This window comes from Euprymna scolopes, chromosome 36, assembly GCF_053919585.1.
Source record: "Euprymna scolopes isolate OS-2025 chromosome 36, ASM5391958v1, whole genome shotgun sequence".
In the NCBI taxonomy this organism is placed as follows: Eukaryota; Metazoa; Mollusca; class Cephalopoda; order Sepiida; family Sepiolidae; genus Euprymna; species Euprymna scolopes.
The window spans coordinates 93330431-93349358 of record NC_136517.1 but is presented as its reverse complement, the minus strand read 5'-3'; the positions used below and the strand labels follow the sequence as shown (position 1 = coordinate 93349358).

The following is an 18928-nucleotide window of genomic DNA, read 5'->3' as shown; positions in this document are numbered from 1 at the left end:
ACTCGGAATTGAAACTATAACATGGTTTATACGAATGACCTTAACATTAATGTACAATCGTGTATTGGCAAGTGAAAATAGGAATGACGTTAACGTGACCGACCAATTGACAAACGAATCAAATCGATGGACATGGACGTATCTAAACTGACGGCGTGAAATTTATTAAATCAAATTTAAAAAAGCATATAAAATTGTTTGTTGATTATTTATTTAAAGTCTAATTTGACTGCCGCTGCGAATGTTGGCTTGACGTCGCGAAGCTTTTCCATTTTGAATTTGAAATATGCATTTTCATATGCAATTAAAATCAACAAATGCAAAAAAATCTTAAATTATATTAAATATTCCCTGGGCGAATTCCTTAACCCCCTCTCTCTCTCTCTCTCTCTCTCTCTCTCTCTCTCTCTCTGTATATAAATATATATATATATATATATATATATATATATATATATATATATATATTTGCTCAAGGTTAAAAATATTCCAAAATGAAAACAATTGAATTTCATGAGGTTTGTTGCGACTTTATGGTAATTTTGTTTACCTTAATTAAATAAGATAATATATATATATATATATATATATATATATATATATATATAGATATATATAGATATAGATATATATATGATGAAAATAATGGAAATAGTATTCCGACAAAATAACCTCTCACACCATTCAAACACCCCCTGTAATAATTAACACATAATCTCAATCAATAAATTACATAAAAAACACTCATTTCATTTCTGTTACCAACCTATATTTGAATTTCAACAGATATATCTTTTTTCCAGTAAGAATATTAACTGCGTTCATATTTTTACAGTTACATTAACGACTATATGACGTCACTGAAATTTCCCTCTTTTTAACAGCGCCAACCCCCCCATCCTTTTTTGAATTTCCAACGTCTTTTTCCGTTTTTCTGAAATAGACCTGCGTCACACTCTGCACGTGAAACATTTTCAAATATTTTGCACTGGTATTTTTTGTTTCTTAATCTCATTCATCCAGAGGAAGTCTCGAAATAAAGACGAAACATTGATGAACACATTATACGGTTTGTTTCCTTTTTATTTCTCTCTCTCTCTTCTCTCTCTCTCTCTCTCTCTATATATATATATATATATATATATATATTTATATATATATATATATATATATATATGCTTATCTCGGCATTGTTTCCAGTCGTCCTGAACCTCCATTGCCACTGGTATTCAACAATGTCGACTCAGTAAAAGTGTGGTTGGCGATTGCGCAAGAATTGCCACAAAAATTTCAAACGCAGGCACCCTTACAGTTGGTATCCATAGTCTGTCAAGACTGAAGGAAGCCATATATATATATATATAATTCCAGGTTAATATTATTTTCCAGAAGTGAATCAACCAATGGAGTTTTATCCACGAGGATAATACAAGAGTGCACAAAACCGAAGGCAAAATATCCGTTTTATTTGTTTTGCATAAGCGTGTCGCTACACATTCATGAGCATGTTTCGTTCAGCCAGTTAGAAGTAATTAAAGACCCTTCTAGGCGATATTACTGATACAAATACCACGTGGTGTGACCTCCCGACTAATTTTGTTCGTAAAATCCTGTAAAACTTTCATTACGGATATACTTTTGTAGAAGCAATATCGCCCGAAAAGGTCTCTAGCTACTTTTAACTGTCTGATCGAAACATGCTCATGAATGTGTAGCGACATATTAATGCTTATGTAATACAAATAAAAAGTATATATGTTTGTGTGTGTCTAAAAGTATATATATATATATATATATATTTATTATTTTTTAATTTGTAACCTTTATGGACCTGACCAAGGCATTTGATACAGTGATTCACGCAGTTACAATTTACTGTTTTAAAAAAATAATAAATAAATAAAAATTAAAAAGGGCGACTTTCTAAGTAAATAAAAAAATGAGCCACTATTAACTATATATATATATATATATATATATATATATATATAGCTGCCGAATAGCGCAACAGTTAGAAGATACGACTGTCATTTGGGCGGGGGGTTTCAATCCTGGCTTGAGGCAGCCGCACTGATGAGCTGTCAAACAGCGAAACTACTGTGGGTAACTATATATATATATATATATATATATATATATATATATATAGTCATCTATATAGAGTATATATATATATATGTTTCCGTCACCCCCAGTTGGCTTGCCGCGGTCAACGGGCATCTCCCAATGCGGTAGAATTACTATAAGGAAAGGAAGGTATACATCCACTTGTAAGGGTGCAAAAGCACTGAAGCTGGCATGTTGGAACATCAGAACTATACTAGACAAAGACTACAACAACACACCTGAGCGTCGCTATGTTTTGATTGCACTTGGGCTTGCAGTCCAAACTGAAAAACATCAACGGCCCAGAGGAAGTTCCCTCACCTTAGCGACTCTGGGATCAACTGAAAGCAGTCATCCTGCGGACATCTGAGAGGGTCCTTGGGTTTTTTTCTAAAAAGAACCGGGATAGGTTTGATGAAAACAATGAAGAAATACGAGAATTGTTAGAGAGAAAGAGATCAGCCCATCGGGCCTAATTGGCTCACCTGTCCTGTCTGCTGAGGGGAGCAGCCTTCCGTCACATCTGCAACAACCTCCAGCGCAAGCTTAGAATCTTAAAGAACGAGTGGTATGATGATGGTCCCCCACCTTGGAATGGTACACACCATTTCCAAGGTAAAGGTCAAACGTCAAGGTCATAGCCTATATATATATACTCGTACAGCGCACACTACAGTATGAACGCAGCACTAAGCAGACGCTGCTGATTACAGGAGCTTTTATGAAGCCCTCAAGACAGTGTATAACCCCACACACCGCGTCCAAGGTCCACTGCGTAGTTCGGACGGCCATAGGCTCCTCACTGATGGAGCATCTATCCTGAACCGTTGGTCTCAGCATTTACAAGCTCTCTTAAGAGCTGACCGGATCATTCAGGATTCAGCAATCATTCGCATACCTCAACTGCCAGCAAAAGTGGAATTGGATGAACATCCCTCCAGGGAAGAACTCAATGTGGCCATAAAACAGCTGAAGAGTGGAAAGGCAGCAGGAATCAACGGGATCCCACCAGAGATCTCGAAATATGGAGGCCCAGCATTGCATAGCGGACTCCATGAGCTCCTTGTCTGTTGTTAGGAGCAAGGAGAACTGCCACAGGACCTCCGTGATTCAGTCATTGTTCCCTTGTAAAAAAAACAAGGGTGAAATGCCAGTATGCTGTATGTTCTAACTACCGGGGGATCACTCTTCTCTCCATCGCAGGTAACATCCTTGCCCGTTTGCTTCTAAACAGACTAATACCTTCCATCGCAGAAGACCACCTCCCAGAAGCGCAATGTGGTTTTAGAGCAAACAGGGGTGCCACGGACATGGTCTCCGTCCTCAGACAACTGCAAGAGAAGTGTCGTGAACAAAACAGGGGGCTCTACGTAACATTTGTGGACCTGACAAAGGCATTTGATACAGTGATTCACGCAGTTACAATTTATTTTGGAAGATAAATAGGCTGGAGTTGTTTGATTGTCTTATTATTTCATGTTATAATAATTGTCTGTTCAAGTTAGGCATGGTTGAATAGGATATATTAATCGAATTTTTATATAGGAAAATGTTATACCTATGTGAATATATGAAAGCGTTTTCGGCGATCTTAAAGAATTCTTTCGGTATGCAAGTTTTAACAATATAACTAAAGGGGGGGATTAAACCAAATATATCTGTTTCGCCTAATCCGATTACTTAGTTTTGATTGATTCTGATTAGCCTAAGAGTTTGGATTATATTGTTTTAGTGCAGTAGAGAAATTTTTATATTGGATTTAGTTCGAGTTACATAGATATAAATGTACTGTCTTCTATTTCTGAATTCCTTAACGCAAGAAAGTTTTCATCAAATGTTTTTATTAGCTGAAATGCCAGAAATTTTTCTAGCGACAAACTGTACTTTAGATTTAATAATTGCACGTGGTTGATTAGAATATTTGTGTAGTCTCAGGTTAGCTTTGTGGTACGAGTTGTACGATCCGGAGTTTAAATAAATTACATTTTTACTCAAATAATTGTAGTAACAACAATAACTGTAATTGCCAAAGAGTGACTGGATGCCCACTAAATAATAATTGCTTTACATTTTCGATGGTACACCAAGCTAATTTATACATCGAAGAAAAAACGGAAATATTAAAATTCTATATATGACTTTTAAAAGCAGATTCTGTCTGGCACCTCGCTCATTACTGTTGTCGAATATAAAAAGGTAAAAATTTCTACCCTGTCTTCTATGCTTAATAGAAAAACATAAAATGATTAAATGTTAAAGTAAAATCGGCTACAAGAAGAAAGCGTGTATCTATTAAGTATTTTGAGAGAAACCATCTGAATAAGTATTTGGATATGTAAGAAAATATAAAACAAAGAAATGAAAGAAAAGGTGGGATTTGATTTACATACAGAGTTTACATACAACACGGACAAATAGATGTACTTAACTTCGTAGCCTTTCGAGCGACCCATGTCGGTCTTGCTAACAGATCAGTACCTCCACGCGGAATTAATTTGGGGTGCAAAGATTACCATCCATTTCAGAACAATAAGAGGGAGCGAGGGTCTACCTTAAGAGCCAAATGTGAGCTTTGAATAGTTTGCAGTTTGTCTGCGCGTATAAAGTCAAAGAATTTTATCTCTATAAGAGAATTTATGAATTTATCAAATGTATTATATACTCTAGGACTGAGGAAAAGGACGAATAAAATAGAACAAAATTAAAAACGTCTGGTTTATAAATCTATAGATTCCGAGAATAAATTACAGCCCCTTTTAAAAACAAATTCGGCTCAAAGGAAAGAATAATAACCGTTGCTTATAAGTCTATATAGATATAAGCACCTTTACGTCTATATGCTTAAATAGTTATATCTGTGTTTTAAGTTTTAATTGCTATATGCATGTAAATATACAGACTATCTAAGAACACTGCTAAGCACATAAACCAATTTCATGTGCAATTTCATAAAACTCGGCTCAGCCGTTTTCTGGTCCATAGGAAACGAACTAAATCATTTAAAAATAATTGTGTGTACTATACTTTTTTTAAAATTACAATTTCACCCCAAACAAAGTCCAGTGCCACTTTGATGTAGGGCGCTACTATCGGGGACATAAGTTGCAGGGGTACTATGTAGGAAGTTGAGCAACAAGATGTCTGTTCATTACAACTGAACTTCTGCATGTCAGTACAGTTGGGGAAGCAGGAACCCGGAAGGGAATTACAGACTCTAGTAGTTCTGGGGGGGAACTTATTAGAGTAGAGAGCTATCTTAAATCTAGGGATTTTTTACTGTGTAGGGGTGAGATTTTGCTGCTTGTTGAGTGTGTCAGGAATATATACGTCGAGGGATACAAGGGCCTGCAGTTTGTCGGAGCATCCAGCCGTAAAGTACTTGTAGAACAGGCAGAAGAGATACAATATTTCGTCGATGGGACAGAGGCTGAAGCTTAGACGACAGTTCAAAACCTATCAGGTTGACAACTCTTATTTGAACCCTGTCCAAGAGCAAGAGACTAGTAGCAGATGCGCCAACCCAAATGTGACAACAATACTCCATACATGGGCGAATGGTGGCCTTATAGAGATACAGGATACTTTCAAGCGTAAGTAACTTTCTTGCACGATAAAGAGAGCCCACGTTTGTGTCCTTCGGGCCGAGATCAAGGCGTGGTATCTGTTCCAGCAGATGCTGAATTTTTAGACCATTGCCCTTGTGGCAGTCTTCTGGTCCATGTAGGGGCAACCGTACATGGGCCAGCTGGCAAATCACTATCCAGCTCCCATTTCCCACCTCTCGGGAGCTGGTCCCATTTTCCCTTCCCCTCCTCCTCTCTCTTCACACTAAAAACGGCCTTGTGCCTAATTTGCTCAGTGGGAAAGCAAATAAATACATCCCACCTTCCTCGCACCCTCCCTTCGGGGAGGCACGTTTGTGGCCTTCGGCCGAGATCAAAGTGTAGTATCTGTTCCAGCAGATGCTGCAATCAAAGACTATATGTGGGGGGGGGCAACATGACATATAAGACCATTGCTCTTGTAGCAATCAATTATTTGTCAATATAGGGGAAACCCTTCATACCAATTGTCACTATCCAGCTCTCCTACTCCACAGGGAGCTGGTCTCCATTTCCCTAATCTCTACACATATCTTTTTATATCCTTTTATACAGAAAATGAATGAATCTTAATTTTGGCTTTTGTGTTGCTCCTTTTCTTTTGTCTGATGAGGTGGGTCTGTCTGACTTAGGCTCCAACTGAAACATATATGCAAATCTGTAACCAACAATATTAGTATAATAAACATACTATATATATATATATATATATATATATATATATATATACATATAACTACTTAATTTACTCACATAAAATTAATATACGAAAGTATAGATTTATGACTAAACTTTAAGTATTTACTTCAAAAGTTCTCTATACGTAGGTAGAGCTAGTTAGTAAGTTATAAAATATATACGCCATATATATTTTATAACTTACCATACATATATATATGTATATATATATATATATATATATATATATATATTAGCAAAAGTACTCGTCGTTGACTGAGTTCAAAAACAGCCTACAGAAAATGGACTCTGATTTATGAAAGTATGATAGGTTATGAAAAGGAAGGGTTGTAAAGAGATAGCTTCGAATTTGGGGGTATCAAAACCAAAGCAAAATATGATGAAAGTAAAAATAAAATAGATAAACCCCATTACTTATTATACCATACCTGTTCACACTGCAACACTTATCACAATAATCTGTGGATTTATATTAAAAACCTTGTTAACCTTTTTGACATATTTCCATTCTATGGAGGTCAGGCGCGAACGAACACCCCATAATTTTATTATACCATATTTCTTCAAACTGAAACATAATTATGAAAGTATACTTACGCAAATAGATATGAAAAGTCTTTATTAAAGTTTGTGCCTATTTCCATTCTATAGAGTCCAAGCGCGAACGCAGACACCACAATTTTATTATACCATCCCTATTTAAGTTAAAACATACTTATCAGAGTATTATTATGTACATCTATATCAAAAACACTTGTAAACGTTTTTTTAATTTTTAAATTTTTTATTTCCATACTTTGTGGACCAGGCGCGTACGAAGACCCCACAATTTTAATGAATCATCATTATGCTAGATCAAACATACCCATTCCTGTGTTTCGATACATCTTCTATCATTATATGTGATCAGTTTTCTATAATAGTCAACCATATAGGAGTCTATTCGTGACCAGACACACACACAGACGTTCAGCTTATATATATATATATATATATATATATATATATAATGTGTGTGTGTGTGTGTGTGTAATTATTTATATATTTTTTTGGAAAAAAAGGATTTCAGCAAAGTGCTCTATTATAACGAAAAATCCGAAAATAGGAGCGTATTATTTATGTTTTATTTACAGAAAGTTTAGTTTAGATAAGTCATCGGTACCGTCGGTTTCAAGCTTGATAATTTGGGACCGTTTCAGATACCCATATCAAGCTCTCTTCAGCCGATACTCATGTTTTATAACCGGAAGTAGAATCATATAGATACGTTACGAGTTCACGTTTAATTCTCGTTTTGTAAACAACCCAAAATGCAAATAATAAAATTAATTTTTTTAAACAGTTCGTGTGTCACGTGACCACCTCAGGGAGCGATACAGCTCCCCATTTGGGGAGATTGAGACACCATAAACACTGAGTAAGGCCGGGTAATTATGCTGATATTGTCTGTTAAGCATTATTGGGTGCCCGGACAGCGGCGGGTAACCTACCTTAAGGGATGAATTTATTGTATTTTTGTAAAACAGACATAATTTTATGCCTGGCTTTTGAGGTAAGGTCAGACGGGGTCGACCGGTTGACTCCTGTGAGCGTCTGAATGAGATTGAACTGTGATCACAGATTCTCAGACCGTGCAAGGTATCGGGACGTCCCCGAAATAACGTATTGATCGATGATTGGTCTAGCGGTTTACCTCAACCAACCGTTTTCCACAATATATAAGGAAATTCTCCCGCAAAAAGGAGCAGATTAGTGCAGAATCTTGAGACAGGAACACTAACCCAAGAGAGACGCCACACCCTTTTCCGTCCACCGTCGCCATCGCAGAGAACGAGGATAAAAATTCCGGACTGTTTTATCATATTCCGGAGAGAAGGACGATCACGACTATTGCAGTTTCGACGGGGTAAGGGGCTACATTTGGCGACCTGCGACCGGGGCACCTTCTTACACGATGCTAAAGCACATAAACCCCTAAGAAAAAGAAAAGAAAAGGATAATGGAAAAAAAGAAAGAGGAAGAAAGAAGAATAGGAAGAAAAACAGGAAAGGAATAAGAAAATGCAGGGTGAGGGGAGGGGGAAAAAGTAAAAAAGGAAAAAAGGAAAAAAAAGGGGGAAAAAAGGGGATAAAAGGAAAAAGGGGGGACAAACACTAGCATTCGCGTACATATAAACATATATATGTATGTATGTATGTGTGTGTATGTATGTATGTATGTATGTATGTGTGTATGGTGTATGTATGTGTGAATGTATGTATGTATGTATGTGTGTATGTATGTATGTGTGTATGTATGTATGCATGTGTGTATGTATGTATGTATGTATGTATGTGTATGTATGTATGTGTGTATGTGTGTATGGTGTACGTATGTGTGAATGTATGTATGTATGTGTGTATATATGTATGTGTGTATGTATGCATGTGTGTATGTATGTATGTATGTATGTGTGTATGTATGTGTGTATGTATGCATGTATGTATGTATGTGTATGGTGTATGTATGTGTTAATGTATGTACGTATGTGTGTATGTATGTATGTGTGTATGTATGTATGCATGTGTGTATGTATGTATGTATGTATGTATGTATGTATGTATGTGTGCTTCTGGAAAAACGTGGAGCCGAATCACGTGTTCGGTAAATTATTGTTGTTCGACTTAAGTGCAATCAATTGAAAAAATATAACAATGTCGTGCAGAGGCCACTCTTGGAATCTTCGTCGTCATGATGAACGAAACGAGGAGAAAAACTAATGAAACCGTTCGAAGAGGGCAATCAAGTGAACACACCATCCACTGCGAGAGCGGAATGTCTTCGTCGGCAGCTTTCAATTCCGACGAGCAAAAATGTAATCCAAGATGGCATGGAGATGCTTCGTGACGGTCCTGACGCATTATAGCCGTTAGCGGAATGAATAAAGAAACTTTGCAACTGTACAACCACTTCCGGTAAAGTTGAAACATTGGCAAATAATGGCTGCCAGAGATCTTTATTCTAATCCACAAAAAAAAAAAAAAAAAAAAGAACAGGAGAAGTAATTATTTCAATTTCATTCACTAATGTAGAAGTTTTGCTGCGTTTAATGAGGAGACCAGCTTATTTCCAAAAACTTACATCAGATGAGTTATTTATGATTATGTATAATTATAGTTTCCACGGTTTATCATGGGTCTATCCTTGGGCCTGTATTATTCCTACTATTCATAAATGACCTCCCTGACAAAATTGTCTGAGAGATGAGTATATATGCTGATGACACCACGCTCTATAACAGACACGACAGGAAAACAAATGAACACATATCTAAAGAAATGGCAGAAACACCAGAGGATGACCCCCGATCTGTAGTGGAATGGGGACAAAAATGGATGGTCACATTCAATGCTGCCAAGACCAAGCTTGTTTCCTTCAAACTTCTCTACCACCAATAGCAATGGTCAAAGACTCTTTATCCAAAAGTACATATTTTAAACTACTCGGCCTAACGTTCACAGGAAACACGAGTTAGAACAAATACATTGAAAGCATTGCCAGGACCGCTGCGAAAAAAGGTAGGTTCTTTCTACCGTGCTAGAAAGCTACTAACGCCCGAAAGTATCCTGTACCTCTATAAGGCCACCATTCGCCCATGTATGGAGTATTGTTGTACTATTTGCGCTGGTGCATCTGCTATTAGTCTCTCACTCCTAGACAAGGTTCAAAAGAGAATCGCCAACCTGATAGGTCCTGAACTGTCATCTAAGCTTCAGCCTCTGTTCCATCCACGAAATGTAGCATCCCTCTGCCTGTTCTACAAGTACTTTAACGGTGATTGCTCCGACGAACTGCAAGCACTTGTACCACCTCGATGTAAATATCCCCGACAAACCTGACAAGCAACTAAATCCCACCCCTTCACAGTTGAGATCCCTAGATGTAAGAGAGCCTTCTACTCCAGTAGTTTCTGTCCCCAAACCGCTAGATTTTAGAATTCCCTTCCGGGTTCATTCTTCCCCAACTGTACTGACATGCAGAAGTTCAGGTGCAACGTGATCCAACAACTTGCTGCCCAACTCCCCACATAGTACCCCTGTAGTTTATGTCCCGGATAGTAGCCCCCTACAGAAAAGTGGCAATGTGCCTTGTTTGGGATGAAAATGTAATAAAAAAAAACAATATGACTGCCTTGAGACATTCACCTGCTAGGTTGATGATTACACCCCTGGTTGAGAATCGCAGGTACCTTACCAGAATGCGCCACTCCCCGTGGTTCGCATACGCCGTCGATTAAAAACAATAAAACAGTTCATAAGTGTAGCACGTATGCAAATTCTTACGAAATGCGAAATGACGTCACTGTAAGGAAAAATATTATAGAAGGGAGAAAAATAGAGAGCAGGTTAGAGAGACGTCACAGCCGTAACAAGAAGTCACGCATGGCAGGAGAATGAGGAAATGAATGTGGTTGTTGAAAACAAAAAAGAGGAGCTCCTTTACAACTTGCCTTCTGTTCCTTGCGACGTATTCTGCTACAACAATATTTATAGATGAAATGAATGTAAGGTTAGCAAAGAAAGAAATAACACGTACACCATTATGAATTTTACGTACGGGGTTTGAACCTGTAGTCCACGTCATGCAAAAAAACAAAAAAGAAAGAAAGAAAGAAAGAAAGAACACGCAAATTTTCAAGTCTCATAAAATTTTTTGCAGTTAATGAAAAAAAAAACTAAGAAATTTATGTGCAGAGTTCAAACCTACAGACCACGTCATGCAAAAAAAAAACAACCAGAAAAAAAAGAACAAACAACAACAAAAAAATGCTATCACCTTACCCATAGTAGAATTTTCACGGTCAGTTGTTCTATCATTGTTGCTAAGCGACGAAATAGAAAAATGGTTATACCGATGATAGATAAATTAAAATAACGGTAATTATCGGGGGTATTCTGAGACAAATTTAACTACGAACACTCCCAGTCTTATACATTAAAGTTCTGTAAATTTTAAAGAAAATCTGTTCAGCCGTTTCGGAGTCTATAAGGAACGAACTCACACATTGCTGTTTGGTTTTCGATAAACAAATAAAAAGATGAATAGGACTAAAAAACATTATTTTTCTGCCTGTGATTTTGATTTACTTTCTGCTTCTTTATTGCTAGGGAAACCATTATGTCAGTATTTCAAGAAAAAGGTGGTAAATTTTATGACTTGGTAATATGCCAGAAACAAAACAGCCAAACCTTCCCTTGGATAAGTTTTGTTGGATGAAACCACAAAAGAAATACTTACAGTCTCCCCCCCAGTAGCTTTTCATCTATTTTTATGGGAGGTGACGGTAGTCTAATGGGTAATGACACAAACTGACAACCTGGGTGTTCCAAGTTCTTTTTTTTTACGTGGAGGTCACCATTTATGAAGGCCCAGAAGCCACTCGGGGATAAGGGTTATTGTGTGTTCAGTAATCAATTCGTTAGTATTAAAGATTTGATAAAGTGTCATTACTTAAGGGGGCGGTTCATCAGGAATTTGTTTATGTTGGACTTGAAGACATCCAAGTTGAAGTCAGGAGGGAAACAGGCAAGCGGCAAAGAGTTCTACAGGCATGCAGTTCTAAGAAAGACGCATTGTTCATGGAATCCGCGTTTTGATTTAGGCACAGATAAAGAGTGGGGAAAATTATTGACAGTGGTTTCAGCTAGACGGGTGTTTTTCGCGAAAGATTGGCGAGGCGGGACCATAGATTGGAGCTCTGACGAGCACTTGCCATGGAAATAACGATAAAACAAAGATAGGCTCGCAACATATCTTCTTTGGGAGAGAGGCTGCAGGGAAGAGAAAAGGGCATCCCCCACTAAGTCACGAAGTCTATTTTGTACTCTGTCAAGGCAGGATAGGCTGTTTCTAGCAGCTCCTGCCCAGATGTGGCAGCAGTGCTCCATCCTTGGACGTATTTGGCTTTTATATAGATAGAGGATTGCATCATTAGTGAGATACCTTCTGGAGCGGTAGAAGGATCCCACCATTTTCCCAGCGACCTTGGCAACAGTTCAAATGCAGTTCGTTCCATAAAAGCCACTTTCACTTAGAATGTTGGCAACTTTAATGCAGTCCTTCCCGTAATCCCCAATGTCTTTCTAGAAAGAACAAAGCGAGTGAAAAAGCTGATGACTTGAATGAAAACCGAAGATGTATGTCCCAATAAGAAACAATTTGCATTTGTAAGTGTCAGAAATGTACGGCACAATAACGCTGACACATTCGTTCTCGTCAGATTACCGAAGTTAAGCAACGTTGAACCTGGCCAGTACCAGATGAGTGAGCATGAGCGGCAATCTTTCACGAAAAACACACGTCTGATTGAAACCACAGTCAATAATTTTTCCGATCCGTTTTCTGCGTCTAAATGAAAACGTAGATTTCATAAACAAAGCTTCTTTCTTAGTACTGCACACCTGCGGAACTCTCTTCCATTTGCCTGCTTCCCAACTGACTACAACTTGGTTATCTTCAAGTCCAACATAAATAAATTCTTGATGAGTCGCCCCTTTAAGTAATCCAATTTCCATTACTAACAATTACTAACAATTACTAACATAATAATCCTTTTGACTACTGTATACGCTTTAACCATTATCCTTGAGTGGCCTCCGAGGTAAAATACCAGGTTTGGAAACTGTCACGGTCTATCCTTCTCTCTAAGGTAGATGGGTCTCTCTTAAGCCGTAGTAGGTAACCCATCTAATGATGGCGTCACGATAAAAAATACCCTGGATAGCCCTGGCGAAGCATCAAGTATTCAGCTACGGACAAGATTTGAATGACACTATAAACTCGTGTAGTGAGTTCAATTTCAGCTACAGCTGGATGGATGGATGGAACATATACACACAGATACATTTATAATATTTCGTATTTTAATGTTCGTTTACAATTAAAGCGCATTTTTAAATACATTTACTTCCAACGTATTTTATACACTCAAAGGTACACTGGCTGCGGCCGCATGTTATGTTTTAGATGAGAGAGACGTTTTTATTATTCAAACAAAGTGGATAAAAATTGCATTATGGAAAACCGTGCAAGTAAAGAATACAGATGAAACTGAAAACAGACAAACAGACAGACAGACAGGAAGTGTCTCTTATTTTATGACTGAACATAGCGTATGCACACAGATGTAGATGTGCAGTAGAACCCCGGGATACGGCGGCCGTAGAATACAGTTTTTTTTCATGTTACGATGTGGAATACGATGTTTTTCCTGCCCTTGGTTACGGTATTTGCCCCTCCTTACGGTGTTATTTATAATGTTATTTGATTATATACATGTGTATTATATTTTATACTGTATTTTGTTACTAATTTTTAATTCTGGATCCCGAGGTTCTATTGCGTGTATATATATATATATATATATATATATATATATATATATATATATATAAGAACAAGTAGTTAAAACATGTTAAAACACTTTGAAAAAGAGTTAAAAACATATTTAATTTGAAAAGGAAACGCTAAATAAGCGGATAGTTCTTAAGCCGCAGAGTTTTGAAGAAATACTTTCCTTCGCATTAGAGGGTAGGATTTACCAAAATGCGGGATCGGATTTTGTTTGCAAAAGTATTTAATGAAACTACAAGTACGTCATAGATCTTACTTGATAACAAAAAAGTGAAGCAGAGGGAATAGAGAGAAGAAAAAAGTGATTACACGTGAATGGATAGTCTGGTGAAAGGTAAAGTATCCAATGACGGTAAAATCCAAAAATGCAGAATCCAAGAAAGTTGGTTAAATTTTCATTCGCACAAATAAATTCCAAGGGAATCACGTTATATATATATATATATATATATATATATATATATATATATATATATATATATATATATATAACGCACAAGTAAAATCAAATAGCAAACATATAGCAAAAATGGTAATTAGTAAAAACCTGATGAAAGTGCTCAATTCTATTGCAAAGCAAATATATACTTTTTATTACCGTTTTATCTGCTTAGTTACCGAAACATGTGTAACTAATCAGATAAAAGGGCAATATATATATATATATGTTTTTTTTTTAGTGTATTGATATTCATATTTAAAACTGTTTTTTCTATTTATTTAAGTATTTATTTGCTCCCCCACGTAAGCAAATGTGACACAAGTTCGTTTTTAGTGTGTGTGTGTGTGGTTGGGGGGGGGCTAGCTCCCCTAAAACAAGGGCGAAAAAGGAAAAGGGGCACTCTTGCAGTGTCCAAATAAATAGTAATTGTCTCAGTATGAAGGGTTTCCCTTACATCAACCAGGGACCAATCACCTTGAGTGAAGCATCAGAACAGATACTACACTCTGATCCCGGTCCGAACGCAGAGAACAATAGAAAAAAAGCAAACGTTTTTCTATTTATTGTATTTATTTGCTTCCCCACGAAAGCAAAATGTGACACAAGGTCACTTTAATATGGGAGAAGACCAGCTACCCAACAGAAGCATGGGAGAATATTTGTTTTTTAGCCCGAGAAAATCGGTACGAACGTATGAAAATTAGTAAAAATAAAAATAAAATGCATGATGAAGGTCGAAGGACGGCATTACGAATATGCATGCATAACGTAGTAGCTATTAGTTGAGGTTTTAATTTTTAGCCTTACAGTAAACGCGGCTTTATAGCTTAGTCATTAACGGAAGAAGAAAAAATAAATCGTAAGCTGTACGTTTTGGTTTCGATTCTCGGTGATGGCGCACGAGTAATTTTTTGCAAATTTTAAAATCATTACTATATATTGGGTCCAATATAATCTATATATCTATAAAAAAATGTCCGTGTGTGTGTCTGTGTATATTTCCCTACTAAATAACTCGGTCACTTTTCACTCTACAGACTCGAAATGTGACATACTGTTATGATTTGACCTTTGAAAACTCTACCAAACTCCTCCGCTAATTTTGGGTCTAAACACTTGAAATTTTAGATATAGGTTCCTTGGACATGGATCTAACTTTATAATAATTACTCAGCCAATTTTTAGTCTATACATTTGAAATTTTACATAAGGTGTATTCAGACCTAGGGCAAGCTTTTAAATCGTTTTTTGGGGTGAGAAGTTGCCAAGAGGTCAAAGTTCAAAAGATTTGACCATTGCGATCTCTAGCAAACTCTTAAAATTTGAAATTTTACATAAAGGGTATTCAGACATGCAGCAAGCTTTTTAATCAGTTTTGGGGCAAATATTTCACTGCCAAGAGGTCAGAGTTCAAAGAGTTGACCTTTGCCGGCTATACCAAATTCCTCCGCCAATTTTAGGTCTAAACACTTGAAATTTTAGATGTAGGTTACTTGGACATGGGTCAAACATTTTAATTTGATTGGAGCCCAAAACAATAAAGGTTAATAGGTCAAAATTTGGGTCAAAGTTAAAACAAAAATTGACCACTGCTGTCTCTACCAAATTTTCACTATGGTAGTAAAGAAAGCCTATTATATAGAAAGGCATTGCGGTACATATGCAGACTTTTAAATATATACATATGTATAAAAAGTTATGAACAGTACATAGGCAAAACCGGGCTGAACTGCTAATATATTAATAATACGAAAATTGCATTAATCAAAATGTCATATTTAAGCGTATTTTACGACCGGGCAATGCCGCGCGATCTGCTAGTATATTTGTTGTATATTAGTTTATATTGGAGGAGATGATATATAAAAACGTGTCATGTGTTATCTAGTGGATGTGAGATATTGTTCTTTTAACGGACAGATAATATACGTATAAATCGTATGTATGTTGTTTAGCCAGGGAACATGATATTGACGTGTAAACTGAATCATGTTGTATCAGACTTATCACACGGGATATTTTTACAGTTCATATATAAGAAGAATAATATATGCTTCATAGCTTTTTTCTCGAAGAGTTCTTCTGTATCTTCCGGCTGCTCCGTGACAACCATGAAGCGATCAGCACCATATAATTGAGACAACTGTTCTTATTTGTGAAACCATTAAAACAACTCTTTATATTTTTGTAATATAAATTTATTTCAGTTGTCTCAATTGATTTTCACAGGATCTGCAGTTAGTCTACATTTTATATTCTAACAGCCCGCTCCTAGCTGTCTGTCCACCCTTGTCTAGACGTCTGTCTGCGCTGGTGGCCAATCATCAACTCTCTGAATCTCTCCAAAACTAACTACATTGTGTTCTCTTACGTCACCTAATTACGTGTCTCATACCAATCTAATCAACCTAGTTATTTGTTTATTCAAAACCCCCAAATAATGTTTACATATATTTTCTATTTTCACATTCTTTTTCCGATTCACACGTCAATCATTTCTTTCGCAATTTAATTGTTTATTCTTCTAATCATAATAACTGACCCAGCGACCATCCGTCGCTCAAATCAATTAACAAGAATACAATGACAATAATAATGTTTTGACCATTGCTCTCGCTTGCCACAGTTAACAGATACTACGCTATGATCACAGCCTAAAGGGTCATAACATTACATATTTATTATATACTAGACTACCCGTGACCTGTTGGGTCAGTATGTTATATTAGCTATGGAATTAATATTTGAGCGTGACACTTGTGACGTAAAACGATAGTGTTTTGTTACACAACAGAAACATTTCTATGAAAGTATATTAAAATGAAAAATAACATAGTTAGATTTTTATGAGTCGTTCTGTTTATTATAATTGTTTATTTTTGAAAAAAAAAACTTACAGCCATTGAATTATAAGTGGTTTGCCATACTTGTAGGTAAATAAATGTTTACTAGACAGATACCATAATGCTTGAAGGTACATTCAAATTTTGATATATCTTTTAATTTAAACGCGAAAAAAAAACGAAACAAAAAACAATTGGGACACTGAAAACGTGCACAGTAAAACAATAAGGTTTAATGTCGCGTTGATTATTTATTTGTAACGTAATTAAAAAGTTTTCTGGGTTATTTATTTATGTTCTTAGTGTAGAAGAAAATGTATGAATGTTTAAGAATGGTGTATTAAAAAATAGAGAATAAATTAAAAAAAAGAAGGCGTTGTAAAATGCTCTTATGGTTGTCAACGGGTTAAAGTAGTTTTATTTGTAAGAAAATTGCGTTAAAATAACTTAAACGTAATACGGAAATGAACGATGTTTAAAAAAATGCAGAAATTGGACAATTTAAATGCGAAAACAACCCCCCCCAAAAAAGACAATTGGGACGCTGAAAACGTACACAGTAAAACAATACATTTTATTGTAGCGTTGTTATATTTCATGTACGCATGCGCAACTGAAAGTCGTAAACGGAATGTTGGTTTACAACATCCGTTACAAGGTCATTTGAGTTTTATAATTCTATAGATAATACATATTATATTACGACCTGTACCAAAACTCAATAGACTGAAACTGGAATGGTTGAAATATATATCTATAACACTAAACTCGTCTCTGCGTGTGTATGTGTGTGTATCTTTGCGTATACATTTCCTTACAAAACTATTCTATCAATTTTCATTCTACAGACTCTAGACTTGATATAAGGGGTATTAAGATTTGGGAAAAACATTTTTAATCGAAATTTTGGATCTAAACACTTGAAATTTTAAGTGTAGGTGTCTTGGTCATGGATCAGACTCTTTAATTTGATTTGAGCCCAAAACAATAACTGTTAAGATTAAAATTGGGATCAAAGTTAAAAAAAATTTACTACTGCGGTCTCTACCAAATTACACATTTCCAAAGATTTTAGCTTTGCGGTCTCTAGCAAAATATTCAGCCAATTTTTGGTCTAATCATTTGAAATTTTATATAAAGGGTGTTTAGACATGTGGCAAGCTTTTTAATCAGTTTTTTTATCTAAAATTTGGCTGCCAAGAGGTCAAAGTTGAAAGAGTTGACCTTTGCAGGCTCTATCAAACTCCTCCACCAATTCGAGGGTCTAAATACTTGAAATATATATATGAACATGAAAGTCATTACTGCACATATGTACACTTTTGTATATATATATATATATATATATATATATATATATATATATATATATATATATATATATATATTCATCCAGAGGAAGTCTTGAAATAAAGAGGAAACGTTGATGAACACATAATACGGTTTGTTCCTTTTTATTTTCTCTATTTTGTCGGAATACTATTTCCATCATTTTCATCATATATACATATGCACATAAAGTTATGAATAGTACACAGGATCCGAGCCGTGCTGAACTGCGAGTTTATCATAAACAAGATAATTGCCACCTAAAGGACGGACGTCATGCAAAGGGCAGTTTATAAAAGACTCGATTCTAACAAATACAAAGAGAAAGTTTACTTGGGATTAGCGGAAGTACAGGAAAGGAAGAGCAGGTGCTACAAAGAAAAATGAGTTTTAATGACGTTGTGTGTGTTATGTATGTGATGACATTGTCGATTTCTGCGGCTATCATTTCCAAGTTTTGCGGAACTGGTTTTAGCGTTTCTCTATAATATACAATGGCGTCCAAGATTCTTGTA

At 36.1% G+C, this 18928-nt stretch overlaps 1 protein-coding gene across 17 annotated transcripts in view; it reads right to left on the bottom strand.

Annotated features, from left to right (window-relative positions):
* LOC145260677 (neuroglobin-1-like) overlaps positions 1-18928 on the bottom strand; it is a 783991-nt gene that overhangs the window by 561654 nt on the left and 203409 nt on the right. For 4 of the 17 annotated variants that reach the window (XM_080119052.1, XM_080119056.1, XM_080119055.1 and 1 more), the window contains one exon: positions 11228-11268. The exons of the other annotated variants lie outside the window; for them this stretch is intronic. The gene's annotated coding sequence lies outside the window, so the exon portion shown is untranslated. The remainder of the gene's footprint in view (positions 1-11227; positions 11269-18928) is intronic. 17 annotated transcript variants of the gene reach the window in all.